Genomic DNA, 16,222 nt, shown 5'->3' with positions numbered 1-16,222 from the left:
AAACCGAATCAAATGATCACACAAATGAGTAACAATACGCTGTGTGAAGCTCCATAAAAGGACAGCCCAAGGCACTAACTCCACCAGAATATAAGCTCCACGAGAGTTTTGAGTATTTTGTTCTCTGATGTATCCCTACCACCTAGAAGGTGACCTGGCATATATAAAGTGTTAAATAAATATTTGTCAAATGAGTGAGTGAATGAATGAATGGATGAATGAAAGCTATGAGATTACTTCTTGAAGGGTTAGTGTAAATTCTTTTAGGAAGTGCTATTTTGGCTGATGTTAAAGATAAACTCCATTTTCTTAGCTCAAATTCTACTGAATGAATTTGTATTACCCCAACTCTCAAGAGACTAATTTATGCACCAGGATATACTTTTTATTTTTGTAGTGGGAGACATACCTGATTTAGTATTTCTCTAGGAAGCACCCAAAAAACTCCAAGGGAAACTATCTTTGGTATTACTACAATTCTGCTGAGTTGAGCAGTAGTTAGAGACCTCTCAGGGAGCCAAAGTTGTTATCAGAAGGCTAATATAGAAGAACCTGGAATCAGTAAAAAGGAAACTACATAGGTTTAAAGGACATTCACACAAGTCACCCATACAACTTACATAAAACCACTTTCCTACTAGGTACACCCCTGTGTAGATCAAATTCTCCCCTCTCTTGGTGGTGCTGAAGAATCACAGCAAGTCACATTGTTAGAATTATTCCTTTTGGGACTTCCCTGGTGGCGCAGTGGTTAAGAATCCGTCTGCCAGTGCAGGGGACACGGGTTCAAGCCCTGGTCCGGGAAAATCCCACATGCTGCGGAGCAACTAAGCCCGTGCACCACAACTACTGAGCCTGTGCTCTAGAGCCTGTGAGCCACAACTACTGAGCCCACGTGCCACAACTACTGAAGCCCACACGCCTAGAGCCTGTGCTCCACAACAAGAGAAGCCACTGCAATGAGAAGCCAGCGCACCGCAACAAAGAGTAGCCCCCGCTCAATGCAACTAGAGAAAGCCCGCGCACAGCAATGAAGACCCAATGCAGTCAATAAATAAATAAATAAATTTATAAAAATAAAAAATAAAAAAAAAAGAATTATTCCTTTTGCTAGATTCCAAGCTAGGAACTAGACTTACATGAAATTCCAGGGCCCTATTCTTTTGCTTTGAGCTGTCTGTGAACCTATTCTCATCAAGGCAGCTGTCTTCTTGAGTTTGTGCCAATTTTACCTTCCTCCCAGTTCCTGGCATCCTTTGAAATCAAAAGTCTATTGAAGGTATTTGTTGGTGTAGGGGAGCAAAATTCACCACCCCAAAAATATCTCTTTGGCATGTGGATTATTTTGAGCTGAAAACAATCAAGGCCCAAAAGACTCAGGGAGAACCTTTGATCTTCCCCCTAAATGCCTAAAGGACGGAGATAAGAGGACCGGTTCCAGGAAGGGAGCTTTTGCCATAGGTAACTATAGTATGAACTAGGTGTGCAGACAGGGAGGAACCTGGCAAGGTCTGTTTGTTAAAATTCCTCTCCATGTCTTGTTATCTCTGCACGGCCCAGCAAACATTTGTTCACCAAACATTTGCTTTTCCGTCTCCATGTCAATTGCCTTCCTCCCCCTTTGAGATCCCAAACCACTACTCCCAACATCCTCTTTGGTCTTTAACTGAGGATGGTCTTTAAGGTGAGGGTTTCGGCCGTTTTGGCGAGTTACTCACTTCTGGGTCTCTCCCTTGTATGCATGTTATTAAACTTTTGTTTGATTTTCTCCTGTTCATCCATCTCATGTCAATTTAATTCTTAGACCAGCCAAAAGAACCTAGAAGGGTAGAGGAAAATTTCTTCCTCCCTGACATATACCTCTTATAGGAAGTCCTCCGTGCCTCCCTCTGCTGTCTCTGGGTAATGTATCTATTTCTGTATGGACGTGCATGTGTTTCTGTGTGGCTCTCCTTGCATCTGCGTTTAGGTATACCAGCAAAGTCTTGTGCTTTACTTCCCAAGCCCAGTGAGGCCATTCACCTCACTGTTTTAGCACATCGCCCAGCGAGGATGCGTACTTATACGTATCTGGGTGTTGAGAGTATATACACATATTTGCTATCACAAGTCCTCCGGGGACACTTGGAGGACTGCTGGCTCCCCTGAAGTGAGAATCTGTTTAAACCAGATGACAGGCGAGTCAAGGGAGAATCTAGAAGACTAGGCCCTGCTCGGACCCCAGAGGATCTGTTATTTGCTGAGCCGGGAGAAAAGAAAGGAATGAGTTAATGTGAGTGCTGGCAAGTCTCAGAAGAGTATTTTGCTCACAAAAACTGAAAATAGCATGTCGAAGTAGGACATTTGAGCCTTATGGAAAAGAATTAAAGAGTATTTTGTAACAAAATGCTGTTAGGAAGGTAGGGAATCTCCATAGACCCATGTGGGTCTGTAGCACTGTGGATCCAAAGCATCATTTTTAGCTCAGGAAACATAATAAAGTGAATTTCCTAAAAATGAAGATTTCTCCCATCTGCCTTTGTAAAACGGGTGTTCCTAGTCACCGTCTACCGTGTCACCAGTAGGACAACAAATTATTTTCTTTAAGCAGCAGTGCTGTGGAACTCTCACAGACACTAGAGCTCCCAATACTTTTCCTATGAGATCTGGGAAATCGTGTCAACAGAGCAGCAAGGAAAGAATGAGAAGCTGAGGTTACCTTGAATGTTCTGGCCTTAGGACCTCAGAGGTCAAGGTATTGGGCTTCCTGAAACACCACCGCCAGCCCTGCCCTTCCTTCCCTCCTCCCTCTGAGACTGGGCTTTGCATTCTGAAGAGTGCTGAATGCGTCTTGAATTGAACCTTTCCTTAAAAAAAAAAACAAAACCCTAAAAACATTTTCATCACCGTGTGATAATTGCCTCTTACGACACAGTCACGTTACATCAGAGCTGCTGGTTGTCCACGTGGTGCTTTTAGACAAATTGGAAAAGGCATCCCTTACCCTTTATCTTCATCTATTAAAAAAGGTGTCTTAACATACTGTTGTTTTTTTTAATAAGACCCTTTTGCGCCAGCTGCAGGAAAATAATCTGTGATGTCTAGGATGTGAATGGAGCCCTTTTAGAGTTAAAAGCACAGGCCCGAAAACCAAACAATTTGATTCAAACTCTAGCTCTGCCTCTTCCAGCAAATTGCTGAACTTTTCTGAGCACTAGGTTTCCCCTGTTTGTAAAATGGGGATAATATACCCGACAGCCAAGCTCGTTATGGGGATTAAATGAAATGCTGTGCGTAAAGCACTTAGTGTATGATACTCACCAAACAGTATCGGTTGGGTACTTCCCTGGTGGCGCAGTGGTTAAGAATCCGCCTGCCAATGCAGGGGACACGGGTTTGGGCCCTGGTCCGGGAAGATCCCGCATGTCGCGGAGCAACTAAGCCTGTGTGCCACAACTACTGACCCTATGCTCTAGAGCCCGTGAGCCACAACTACTGAGCCCGTGTGCCACAACTACTGAAGCCCACGTGCCTAGAGCCCATGCTCTGCAACAAGAGAAGCCACCGCAATGAGAAGCCCGCGCGCCGCAAGGAAGAGTAGCCCCAGCTCGCTGCAACTAGAGAAAGCCCACGCAGCAGCAAAGACCCAACGCAGCCAAAAATAAATAAATAAATAAATAAATGTATTAAAAAGAAAAAACAGTATGGGTTGTACGAAAAGGACAGGAACACACATATTAACAGCACACATGGTGTTAATTAAAAATAGGATTTATCAGGGGGAAACTTAAAAGCATAGAAGTAACGAGTGTTCGTGAGTCTCTGAGGTCCCATCATGCCCCAGAGAGGTGTGTGGGACTCAGCATAGGAGGCAGACACATCATGGAAAGGTCCCAGGAGAGGTGCTCCATGCCTTTAGTGCTCTACACGCATTTAGAGAAAGAAGCACGGGAACATCTAGGTAATTCTGTAGTAATGGAGCTTCCTGAGCCGTGAAACAGACAGCCTTGTTAGAACGGGGAAGCTCCCAGGCTCAGCTTCCAGCATCAGGCTCTTCCTCCCTTTTTTTAAAAAAAATTTATTTATTTTATTTATTTATTTTTGTCTGTGTTGGGTCTTCATTGCTGTGCATGGACTTTCTCTAGTTGCAGCGAGCAGGGGTTACTCTTCCTTGCAGTGTGCGGGCTTCTCACTGCGGTGGCTTCTCTTGTTACAGAGCATGGGCTCTAGGCATGCAAGCTTCAGTAGTTGTGGCACACAGGCTCAGCAGTGTGGCTCGTGGGCTCAGTAGTTGCGGCTCGCGGGCTCTAGAGCGCAGGCTCAGTAGTTGTGGTGCACAGGCTTAGCTGCTCCATGGCATGTGGGATCTTCCCGGACCAGGGCTCAAACCCATATCCCCTGCATTGGCAGGCAGATTCTTAACCACCGCACAACCAGGGAAGTCCCAGGCTCTTTCTTCCTTAGTTAACTCTGACCAACTGAGCTGGCTTCTTGCTACAAAAATGGGAGGAAATGAGCTGCCAGGGCCATGCGATTTTCTTTCCTCTGAACGCATCACACAAGAAAACATGTGAGGAATCAAGCATTTCCTGCCCATGGCAAGGGTTGAACGCAGCTTTTCCAGTCTCTAAGGCCAGAGAGCTTTCCACTTGGCCGTGTTGCTTCCACTAACAAGTCAGCCTAGAAATCATTCAGAGTGTAATTGAAACTAATTCCAAATCTCTTAGAGTCATAAATTGAAAAGGACATGAGAGATAATATAATTCAATCCGACATTTGCGGACAAAAGTGAGACTCAAAATGGGCATTTATTGGGTTACCAATATGAAGTGGCAGAGTCAGGCTTGAACCTTCATCTTCCAAATCCCATTTCCTCTTAAACTGCAATAAAGTGCAATGCAAACTTGTTTAGCACACAAGTCACATAGATCCTATTAAAAAGGGCTTTATGGCTTTAATCTACAAAGTTTGAGGTAAAGACAACAGCTTCCAGAGTAAACTGAGAGAGTAGCAGAGCCAAAGATGATTGATTCATTTTGTTCAAACCCTTGGAACCTCCTAAATAAGAAAGAAAAGCTAGGGCTTCCCTGGTGGCGCAGTGGTTAAGAATCTGCCTGCCAATGCAGGGGACACGGGTTCGAGCCCTGGTCTGGGATGATCCCACATGCCGTGGAGCAACTAAGCCCGTGCGCCACAACTACTGAGCCTGCGCGTCTGGAGCCTGTGCTCCACAACAAGAGAGGCCGCGACAGTGAGAGGCCCGCGCACCGCGACGAAGAGTGGCCCCCGCTCGCCGCAACTGGAGAAAGCCCTCGCACAGAAACGAAGACCCAACACAGCCAAAAATAAATAAATAAATAAATTTATTAAAAAAGAAAAAAAAAGAAAAAAGAAAGAAAAGCTAGATAATTTAGCAAATAATGATCAAGAGAACACTACTTATTAACATCTATGAGAGGTAGTCAAAGATTTATTCAGAGGAAACGTCATAATCTTAAAACCTTTTTAGCTTAAGAATGAATATGAAGGAAGTGACTATTCAAGAAGACTAAAAAAAGAATAACTTTTAAAATCTAAGGAAAATAGAATTTAAAATGAAAGCAGAATATGATGTTGTTGAAAACAAAGTCAGTGGAATTGATTGTTGGGAGACAGTGCTCCCATGGGTGGCTTGCATTTCTGCACATCTCAGGAGCAGACACACTGACTACTTTTGTTCTAGACTATCTTTTCAAGGAGGTTTGTGTAGCAAACAGCTTGGGAAGCTAGAGAGGGTGCCCCTACCTGGAGCCAAGGGCAGGCATTCTTACTTTCCTTATGAAAGAGTTGAGTTTGCTAAGCTTAGGATTCGGATTCCTCTCCTCCAACCTACTACGTGAGAAAGCATCACGCGGCCTCCATGGCAAGGACCTGTGGGAAGTGGCAAAAATGCTGATACTCTAGCTGTCTTGGACCTGGGAGGCTTGCATGCTCTACCAACAGACTAACTAAGCTGTTAGCTTGCAAATAGGATAAAATCTCAGACCCTTTGCAGGTCTTCATATTGATAAAGAAATCCAGAGCTGGTTCATCAAAGAAAAAACAGCTACAATAATAAATAATCCACTAAGTTAGACTAATCAAGGAAAAAGGGGAAAAATACAAATCAAGTTAGGAATTAGAAACTGGATTAACACACATATATAGGAAACTATAATTCTTTTCTTTTTAAACTTTATTTATTGAGATGTATTTGACATATAACATCATATTAGTTTCAGGTGTAAAATAATGATAATAATGACTTGATATTTGTATATAAGAAATTAAAATTCTTGTAAAAGAATCATTTGTACAAATATGTATTCCTATTTTCAAAGTCTGAGTGAAATGGATCATTTTTGAGGAACATATAAAATACCAAAATTCATTCAAAAAGAAGCAGGAAACTTAAACAGGCCCGTCTCATACCAGAAATTGAGAGGCCAACGCCAAAGTCTTGGTCTACTTAGCAGATCAGCCATGTTCTCCCAGGACTTGTCTGCTTGCTTTTTCCTGGCCATCGATCAAAGGTGGATACCTCAAAAAAAAACAAAAAAAAAAAGAAAAAAGGTGGATACCTCAGCCGGCAAGGCCGGTGTTTGTCTCTGGCTGGAGTTGAAAGTGGAGGTGAAATCTGCCAGTCTTGACTCCAAACATTACGATGTGATAAAATGACCTAACAAGTCACACTTTTTTCACTGGAGAAAGAGGGGGGGGGAGGGAATAATTTTTATTAAATAATACACACACATATTTCTTATGAACGCTATCCTTTAAATCTTATGCCATTTTCTTTATTTATAAAATAATACCTTTGCCCTGGAAATGCCGGCTCAGAAGTGACTGATTTTGATTGGACAAGGACAGTGAGATCACCAGAAAGAGCCTTTTGGTGCATGTCAGTGCCTTTCTTGGGTTCAGTCTGCTACCATATACGATGGCCCTTGCCCGGACACTCCACCCATTACGATAAAGCAGTGGTTCTCCAATCCGCAGCGTCAGCATTACCCAAAAACTTGTTAGAAATGCACTTTCTCAAGCCCCATCCCAGATCTACTGATTCACAAACTCTGGGGGTGGTACCCAGGAGTCTGTGTTTCAACAAGCCCCTCCCCTCTGGGTGATTCTGATGCAGACAAGTTTGAGAAGTGCTGTAATAGACCTCGTTCATGTCATCAAGTTTAGCATCTATCAGAGCCCACTTCCTGTTGGTTGCATCAAAACGACTCAAGGAAAAAATTTTGCAGCCCCCCTCTCGCTATAAATAGTGAACACTTGCTTACCAGCAGCTGGAGTTCCGGCCCATCCTTGTTGGAGCTCTCCATCTCCATCAGACAGCTGCTGCAGAATACCAATAGCCGAAAGAACAAGGATATTCAGCTGTGCTGGGGGGAAATTAGACCATCTTTTAGGTCTTGCCCAATAAAGTCACAAAGCAGATTTGCAGTAGAAGTTTAGGAAAGGAAGGGTTGCCCCACTATTTTTTTTAATGAGCAAAGTTAAGATGGAACTAATACACAGCTACAGACCCTAATCCTAACTACATGTGAGATTTAAAGAGACAGCAAGATCTAATGCTGAGGCAAAAAAACTGAAAGGACCAGAAACCTGAATCCTTTCCCTGTCTCGGTTACTAATTCACCACATGACCTTGGGAACATTACTCAAGCTTTGAATTCTTTACTATTCCTGTCTGTGAAATATGAGAGATAATAACCCCTCCTCCCCCCATCACAGACTGATGGGGAGATTCATTTCAACCTCCAGAAAAGAAGTTTTTAAGAGAAAAGAGCCACAGGCAGAGATGGGTCCTAAGGTACCTCAGGCCACTCTCACCCACCTCCTCCCAAACTCAGGGCGAAATTGGGAAAAAGCTAGGATTTTAAAGACTCCCTAGCTCATGCACATGAATAACCTGAGCTTCTAACCCAGCACTGACACCCGCAAGAAGGCAGACTGGGCCACTTCAGCCCTTGGTTTGTCCCTCTGATTGGGAGGGTGGGGAGAGGTGTAGGGTGTCTTTTTTTTTTTTTTGATTTTCAAAGCACCTTTATGGGAAATGATCTGATTTGATTCTAACTACAGCCTCATGTGGCAGGCAGGACAGGTAGTAGTATTTGCATTTGGTTGATGAAGAAACATACTTGCTCAGAAGTAACTTCAAGATTACATGGATAGTGGATTGCAGAGTTGATATCAGAACCCAGGGCTCCCGACTTGAAGCTTCTCTGTTGGTAATAAGGTCCCAACTATCACTCCTACGTAGTCATTTTTTTCCATTCCTACCTCTCAGCTTTTTTAACTGGTTCCTGTACACTCTACCTAATCTTCCCTGTCATGCTTTTTTCTTCAGCAATTTCTATCTTAGGGCACTTTTCCTTAGTCTACTCCAGACCTTCCTACACCTTATCCCTCTTCTTCTAGGCCTTCATCCTGTCAAGTCATACTTGCTCATTTCGGAGAATCTCAACATACTAGGGTCTAACCAGTGGTTCTCAACAGGGGGCTTTTTCTTTTTTTTTTTTAATATTTATTTATTTATTTGGCTGCACCGGGTCTTAGTTGTGGCTGGCAGGGTCTTAAATTGTGGCATGCAGGATCTAGTTCCCTGACCAGGGATTGAACGTGGGCCCCATGCATTGGGAGCAAGGAGTCTTAGCCACTGGACCACAGGGGAAGTCCCTCAACAGGGGGCTTTTGTCTCTCAGAGACATTTGGAGATATGTCTGGAGATATTTTTGATTGTCACTACGGGGGGACGCTACTGATATCTAGTAAGAAGCCAGGGATGGCGCATCTTACAAGGCATAGGACAGCCTCACAACAAGGAATTATCCAGCCCCAAATGTCATTAGTGCTGAGGGTGAAACCCTGCTCTAATCCAATGCCTGGGGAAGCCTTGTTTGACTCCTGACTTGCTCTTTGTAGATGGAACAGCTGCGCCAGGCCATAAAGGAACTATACTATTTTGAATTTGTGGTGGACAACTTGCCAATCTGTGGCTTTGTGGGCTACATGGAGGAGAGTGGCTTCCTGCCTCACAGCCACAAGGCAGGACTCTGGACCCATTTAGACTTCCACCTAGAATTCCACAGAGACTGGATTATATGTGCCAGAGTCTCAGTGCGGGATGTCAAGCCCCACAGTTTAGATGGGTTATGACCTGATGAGTTCCTAGGCCTCACCCACACCTGCAGCGTGCACTGGTCTGAGACGTCAGGTGAGCATTGGAGTGACAGGTGCATGGTGATGATGGCGGTTTCTTTCCCCAAATACTGGAAATCCATTGGTAGTCCATCATCAATTCCATGGTGCTTGTGCTTTTACTGGTGGGTTTTGTGGCTGTCATTCTCACGCGTGTGCTTCGAAAGGACCTGGCTCGGTACAACTTGGATGAAGAGCCAACCTCTGGAGGTTCTGGTGATGACTTTGACCAAGGTGACAGTGGCTAGAAAATTGTCCACACAGATATCTCCCACTTCCCTGCATATCGTGGTCTGCTCTGTGCTGTGCTTGGCGGGGGTGCCCAGTTCCCGGCCCTTGGCACTGGTGAGGTGATAAAAAATTAATCAGGGTTTTGTCTCAAGGGGTAGAACTAAGTAGGTGGTTTGTTCAGAAAAAGATCTGCAGATCTTTTCTTCTGTCCAAGGTGAGGGGCAGACCTAAGGGGTGGACGGCTCTAGCAAGGATGTATATATTCTATTGTTATTCTACTGTGGGTTTTCTAGACAACAGAACTGGGGGATATTGTTTGGATGGAAGCCCTGGGTCTGGGAGAAAGCGGGCTGGCTGATTCCTCTGAAATTGCCAGAAGAGGGTTGGGTGAAACCTAACATGGGCTTTCCACTACACCCTGCAGGCATTATGGTCATGGCACTGCTGGGCATGTTCAGTGTGCACCATCCTGGGGCCATTAACTCAGCAGCCATCCTGTATGACCTGACTTGCTGCATCTCTAGCTACATGTCCAGCCGCTTCTACTGGCAGATCAGAGGCCAGTGCTGGGTGTGGAACATCATTCTCACCGCCAGTCTCTTCTCCGGTGAGGACAGCCCTTTCCCTGGTGGGCCAGTTTAGGAACTTAGAACACATCATGGAACCTGCTTTCTCATCCTGGATCTGCCAGTTCGAGGCTGTGCTGACCTGCAGACGACTGAGCACCGGTTGCGTGGGTGCCTATTTCTTAATTGAAGTATAGTTGATTTACAATGTTGTGTTAGTTTCAGGCGTACAGCAAAGGGATTCAGATATATATATATATAAAATATTCTTTATAATATTTGTATTTTTATAATATATCTTTTTCAGATTCTTTTCCACTACAGTTTATTACAAGATATTGAATATAGTTCACTGTGCTATACAGTAGGTCCTTGTTGTTTATCGATTTTATGCATATAGTCATTTGTATCTCCTAAACCCAAACTCCTAATTTATCCCTCCCCATCCTTTCCCTTTTGGTAACCATAAGTTTCTTTTCTATGTCTGTGAGTCTATTTCTGTTTTGTAAGTTCATTTGTATCATTATTTTAGATCCCACATATAAGTGATATCAGATGATGTTTGTGGAGGGTGCTTTTTCAGGATTCTCTCTTATCCCATGGCTCCCCTGATCAAATGTTTTGAGCCCAAAATAGGGTTAACTGCCTCACAAATGAAAGGTACCTATAGAGAAACTAGGTGGGTTTTTCTAAATCAGAGGGTAAAGATTACATCCCATGTCACCGCCTGGACAATCTCTCCCCCAGCACAAGCCCTTCTAAGAGGTCTGTGCTCTGCCCCACATCCTTCCATCGGGAGCTTCCTCAGAACCTGTCTTTTCTGCACTCTTTCTTTATGCATTCTTTTTTTTTTTTTAAATAAATTTTTATTTATTTATTTATTTATTGTTGTCTGTGTTGTGTCTTCGTTGCTGCACGCGGACTTTCTCTAGTTGCGGCGAGCGGGGGCTACTCATCGTTGTGGTGCGCGGGCTTCTCATTGCGGTGGCTTCTCTTGTTGCGGAGCACGGGCTCCAGGCGCGGGGGCTTCAGTAGTTGTGGCACGTGGGCTCAGTAGTTGTGGCTCACAGGCTCTAGAGCGCAGGCTCAGTAGTTGTGGCGCCCGGGGTTAGTTGCTCCGCGGCATGTGGGATCTTCCTGGACCAGGGCTCAAACCCATGTCCCCTGCATTGGCAGGCGGATTCTTAACCACTGCACCACCAGGAAAGTCCCCCTTTATACATTCTGACTGCTCGATACATGTGTGTTAAACGAAAGGTAAAAGAAGAGTGAATGGCTTAATTCTTCCCCTTTGAGAGAACGCTCGACACACATTTTATCCTACTTTCGCCTGCTTGTTACAGCCAACCACGTGCCCTGCATTATCCCCACCGAGGACTGCCTGGGGCCATTGCTTCTTGAGATGTAGGATTTTATCACAATAAGGAGCCTTAGTTGTTGTTCAGACGACCTTCTTTTACATATTAAACTGAGGCTCAGAGAGAAGATATGACCTGGATAGCTGTTTTGTCTAGAAACTTTGTTGTTAAGGTATTAAGTGATTGAGTGATAATCACTATATCAAAGGGCTTAGAAACCTTCAGAAGCCAAGGATAGATCTGGGATAAAAATAACATCTGGGCATTGTCTTTGAGGCATGAAGAGAGGACTCACACAGAATTCAGCATTTACCCCTGTGTTAATACAACTCAACTAATTCAGCCACAGTCAAAGAGAGCGAAAGTTTAGAAATAGGGTTGATGCATTTTGGCTCCCACAGACCTGCCTGAGTCCTTTCAAGGGTTAGAGACTGCCCCTTCCAAAGCCCTAGGGGAGAGGGAATGTGCCCTCAAGGGTCTCTTTTTTTTAAATTGAAGTACAGTTGATGTAGTGTTGTGTTAGTTTCGGAAGTACAGCAAAGTGATTCAGATATATTATATATATATATTCTTTTTCATATTCTTTTCCATTATGGTTTATTATAAGATACTGAATGTAATTCCCTGTGCTATACAGTAGGTCCTTGTTGTTTATCCATTTTATATATAATAGTTTGTATCTGCTAACCCCAAACTCCTAATGTATCACTCCTCCACCCCCTTTCCCCTTTGGTAACCATAAGTTTGTTCTCTATGTCTCTGAATCTGTTTCTGTTTTATAAATAAGTTCATTTGTGTCATATTTTAGATTCCACATATAAGTGATATGATATGGTGTTTGTCTCTGTCTGACTTGCTTCACTTAGTATGATAATCTCTAGGTCCATCCATGTTGCTGCGAATGGCATTTTTTCATTCTTTTTTATGGCTGAGTAGTATTCCATTATATATACACCGTATCTTCTTTATCCATTCATCTGTCGATGGACACTCAAGGTTGCTTCCGTGTCTTGGCTATTGTAAATAGTACTGCTATGAACATTGGGGTGCATGTATCTTTTCACATTAGAGTTTTCTCTGGATATATGCCCAAGAGTGGGGTTGCTGGATCATATGGCAATTCTATTTTTAGTTTTTTTAAAAAAATAAATTTATTTATTTTATTTATTTTTGGCTACGTTGGGTTTTCATTGCTCTGTGCAGGCTTTCTCTATTTGCAGCAAGTGGGGGCTACTCTTCGTTGCAGTGCGCGGGCTTCTCTTTGCAGTAGCTTCTCTTGTTGTGGAGCATGGGCTCTAGGCACACGGGCTTCAGTAGTTGTAGCATGAGGGCTCAGTAGTTGTGGCTCTCGGGCTCTAGAGTGCAGGCTCAGTAGTTGTGGTGCATGGGCTTAGTTACTCCGTGGCATGTGGGATTTTCCTGGACCAGGGATCGAACCCGTGTCCCCTGCATTGGCAGGTGGATTCTGAACCACTGTGCCACCAGGGAAGCCCTATTTTTAGTTTTTTAAGGAAACTCCACACTGTTTTCCATAGTGGCTGCACCAATTTACATTCCCACCAACAGTATAGGAGGGTCTCTTGATGTATCCCTCAAGGAATACAATCAAGAATTTTACAGCTGTTCTGAGCTCTCCTCACTTGTTCTAATCAATGCACGAGGGAGGCCTTGGGTTTTGTCCATCTTAGAGATGAAAATCTTGGGACCTGGGGAGGAGCATCCTGCTGAGGTGGACGAGTCATCATCCAGAAAGGAATTCGAAGCTTAAAATGAAGTCCACCCAGCAAGGTAGGCCTGGGTGGAGTTCTAAGATTCAGAAGCCTGTCCTGTCTTTGTCGTCTCCGCTTTCTCTGCTCCTACTTGTTGTCTTACTTTCTTTGTAGATGTTGCCTCCTCAACCTCATGTCTGCCCAGCACCCTAGTGTCTGGGGCTTACCCTCTCTGGTCTCACCTCAGGTCCTCTCGAAAGCCAACTACACTTTTCTACTCGAGGCCTCCCCCTTGATCTCCCCTCCCAACATAACTTGCTTCTCCTGCATTGACACATTTTTGCAATGTAAAAGGTTGCTAGTTCAGATCCAGCAACAAGAGACCAGAAAGGGGGACAGGTGGCCAGAGACGGCCTCCTCCCTCTGATAACAAAGTAGGGCCATGTTCAATTCATACCACGTGATTTGCTAAAGTGGTATGTTCTCTGTTTCAAGGATATACGCAGAAGGCCTCAAGCAAGACAGAAAAAGGTCCCCACAAGTCCCCCAAACATAACTCTTCCATGATCATAGCACCGCCATTTGTATACTGTCTACCAGGTATCAGACGCCCCAAGTCTCACCCCCATCCTATGAGGTGCTACTACCCCCATGTTACAGATGACAAAACTGAGGCTCAGAGACATTAGTATGAGCTTGAATGTGAACCCAGGTCTGCTTGACTCCAACACCCGGGCTCCTAACTTTCTTCTACATTCAGCTTACCTCTGAGACGGCTGACTCATTGCAAGCTGCACCGAGAGCCAGGCGGTGTCCTAACACGCGGAGCTGGATCATTCTCCTTGCCCTCCTCTTCTGTATCCCAAACTCTCACCTCTGTGGGAACCTGATTTCGTGTGGTTTTTCTTTCTGCCCTGCCCCCGCTCTCTTCAACCTCTCTACCTCTCATGGGTGGTTTCTGATGGAAAGGTGTTGACAGCTCTTTATAACTATCCTTTTAGTTCTCCTTAAAAAAAAAAAAAAAAAAAAAAAAAACTACATTCATATTTTAAAACGTGGAAGCATGGCTCAGTGATGTAAAAAAAAATTATGTCAGAACAAAGAACATAAAAGACAGAACCCTTAGAAGGAGACATATCAGCCTGCACAGCCCGTTGCAAAGCTACACGACGAATAAATCACAAACGCCTCCAACAGCTGCTGTGCCCTGGAAAGGCTCTCTGGAACAAGCAGCAGTGAGAGTCTTTGTGCTTACCTTGCAAACCTCACCAGGGCTAAAGCCCTGGCACCATCAGAGAAGAAAGTTGGGGCATGGAACCAGCCCTTAACTAGGAGTCAGTCAACTACTAAACACTGAGCAAGCATGAGGAGTCAGTCAGCCTCTCTGGGCCTCATCTGGAGAGCTTTTTGTTTGTTTGTTTGTTTGTTTTGGTTTTTTTGGAGAACGTTCTTAAGGTCCAGCTCCCCCCTGCCACTCTGTTTGAATAGCTCTCAGATGAAGCCTAGGAATTGCTATATTTTAAAATTTCCCTGAGTGATCCCTACCCACGGCCAGATTTGGGAACCACTGAATGAGATGATATCTAAGATACCTTCCAACTCTAAGAACTTATGACAGTTTCCCTTACCTTACCCCACTAAGGGCAACTTGATAGCATCGCCACATAGCTGGTATTGCCAAGTACATCCCAAATGTCACATAAAACAGGGACACTGGTTTCTGTTGCAGAACAGAGACCGTGAGGATGGATTTGAATGACCATTTGAAATCAAGACCCAGGGAGGGGCTTGGCTGCCACCCAGGAGAGAATGGGGTTTGGCTCTTGCCTGTCTGGATAGAAGGGAGTGGATAGGGCACTGGTAACAGGTACTTGACAGAATCCTGCTGGAAAGAGTGACTCCTTTAAACAAAGCAAATTCCTTGCTTTCAAGTTTATTGACAAACACAGCCAACTTAAGAGTTTATGTTTTGTATCTAAATATCCTTGATGAGCAAAATTTCAGTGATAATAACATGTGGTGGGGAAGAGATTTTAGACAGCAAAACGTGAAACGCTAGTTCTTACTTTGGAGAATTTTTTTTTTTTTTTAATGTATTTGGCTGCGCAGGGTCTTAGTTGTGGCATGCGGGATCTAGTTCCCTGACCAGGAATCAAACCCAGGCCCCCTGCATTGGAAGCACAGAGTCTTAACCGCTGTGCCACCACGGAAGTCCCTGGAGGCTTTTTTTTAAAACTTCTATTACTGTTATGAGTTGAATTGTGTCTCCAACCGCCCGCCCCACCAAAAAAAAAAAAAAAGATATGCTGAAGTCTGAATTCCAGGACCTTAGAATGTGACATCATTTGGAAACAGGATCTTTGCAGAAGTCAAGTTAAAATGAGGTCATGAGTGTGGGCTGTAATCCAGTGTGGCTGGGTCCTTATAAAAGGAGGAAAATAATACACAGAGATAGACATGCACTCCGGGAAGACCATGTAAAGACACACATGTAGAAAATGCCATGTGCCTGGAGTGATACACCTATAAGCCAAGGATTGCTGGCAAGCACGAGAAGCTGGGAAAAGACAAAGGATTCCCCTACTGGTTTCAGAGGGAGCGTGGGCCCTGCTGACACCCTGATTTTGGACTTAGCCTCTAGAATTGTGAGACAATACATTTCTGTTGTTTTAAGCCACTCAGTTTATGGTACTTTGTTACAGAAACCCTAGGAAACGAATACAATTACCAACCTAGACTTTAAAATAATAATAACAACAACAATAATGGCCACCATCTATTGCTTGGTTTTACATGCATGGTCTCATTTAATCCTCTCGATAACCATAAAATGGGTTTATCATCCCTAGCTTTATTTTATTGTCATCTCCATTTTTTTAAAAAAGGCAGGTGTGACCAAGTAAGATTAAGAAATTTGCTAAAGATTAGACAGCTCTAAAAAGGAATGGGACTTGAACTTGATCTTGGGCTATCTCACCCCAAAGCCTTACTGCTGCTGACCCTAGAGTAGCCTCCGTGGAAGAACTTAACCTAGAAAAGTAAACCTAAGCAATTCCTCAACTACTGATGCCAATATTTATGGCCTAGTGTCATTATTTTGTTTAAAGTAAAATTGCAGGCCAGATACCTATGATTAGGTAAATACCAAAGCACA

General features: G+C 43.9%; 1 long non-coding RNA gene and 1 pseudogene across 1 annotated transcript; one reads left to right on the top strand and one right to left on the bottom strand.

Moving 5' to 3' along the window:
• Window positions 1-6,448: 6,448 nt before the first annotated feature.
• On the bottom strand, window positions 6,449-7,598 carry LOC118895402. The gene is made up of 3 exons (XR_005019935.1): window positions 7,284-7,598; window positions 6,579-6,698; window positions 6,449-6,538 (listed from the first exon to the last, which is right to left on the bottom strand). It is a non-coding gene; the product is annotated as an uncharacterized LOC118895402 (long non-coding RNA).
• Window positions 7,599-8,928: 1,330 nt separating this feature from the next.
• Window positions 8,929-10,163, top strand: LOC118895400 (annotated as a pseudogene).
• The last annotated feature ends 6,059 nt before the right edge of the window (window positions 10,164-16,222 follow it).

This window comes from Balaenoptera musculus, chromosome 5 (assembly GCF_009873245.2).
Source record: "Balaenoptera musculus isolate JJ_BM4_2016_0621 chromosome 5, mBalMus1.pri.v3, whole genome shotgun sequence".
Classification (NCBI taxonomy): domain Eukaryota; kingdom Metazoa; phylum Chordata; class Mammalia; order Artiodactyla; family Balaenopteridae; genus Balaenoptera; species Balaenoptera musculus.
Note: the sequence above shows the minus strand (reverse complement) of the source record. Positions and strands in the feature narration are given on the sequence as shown.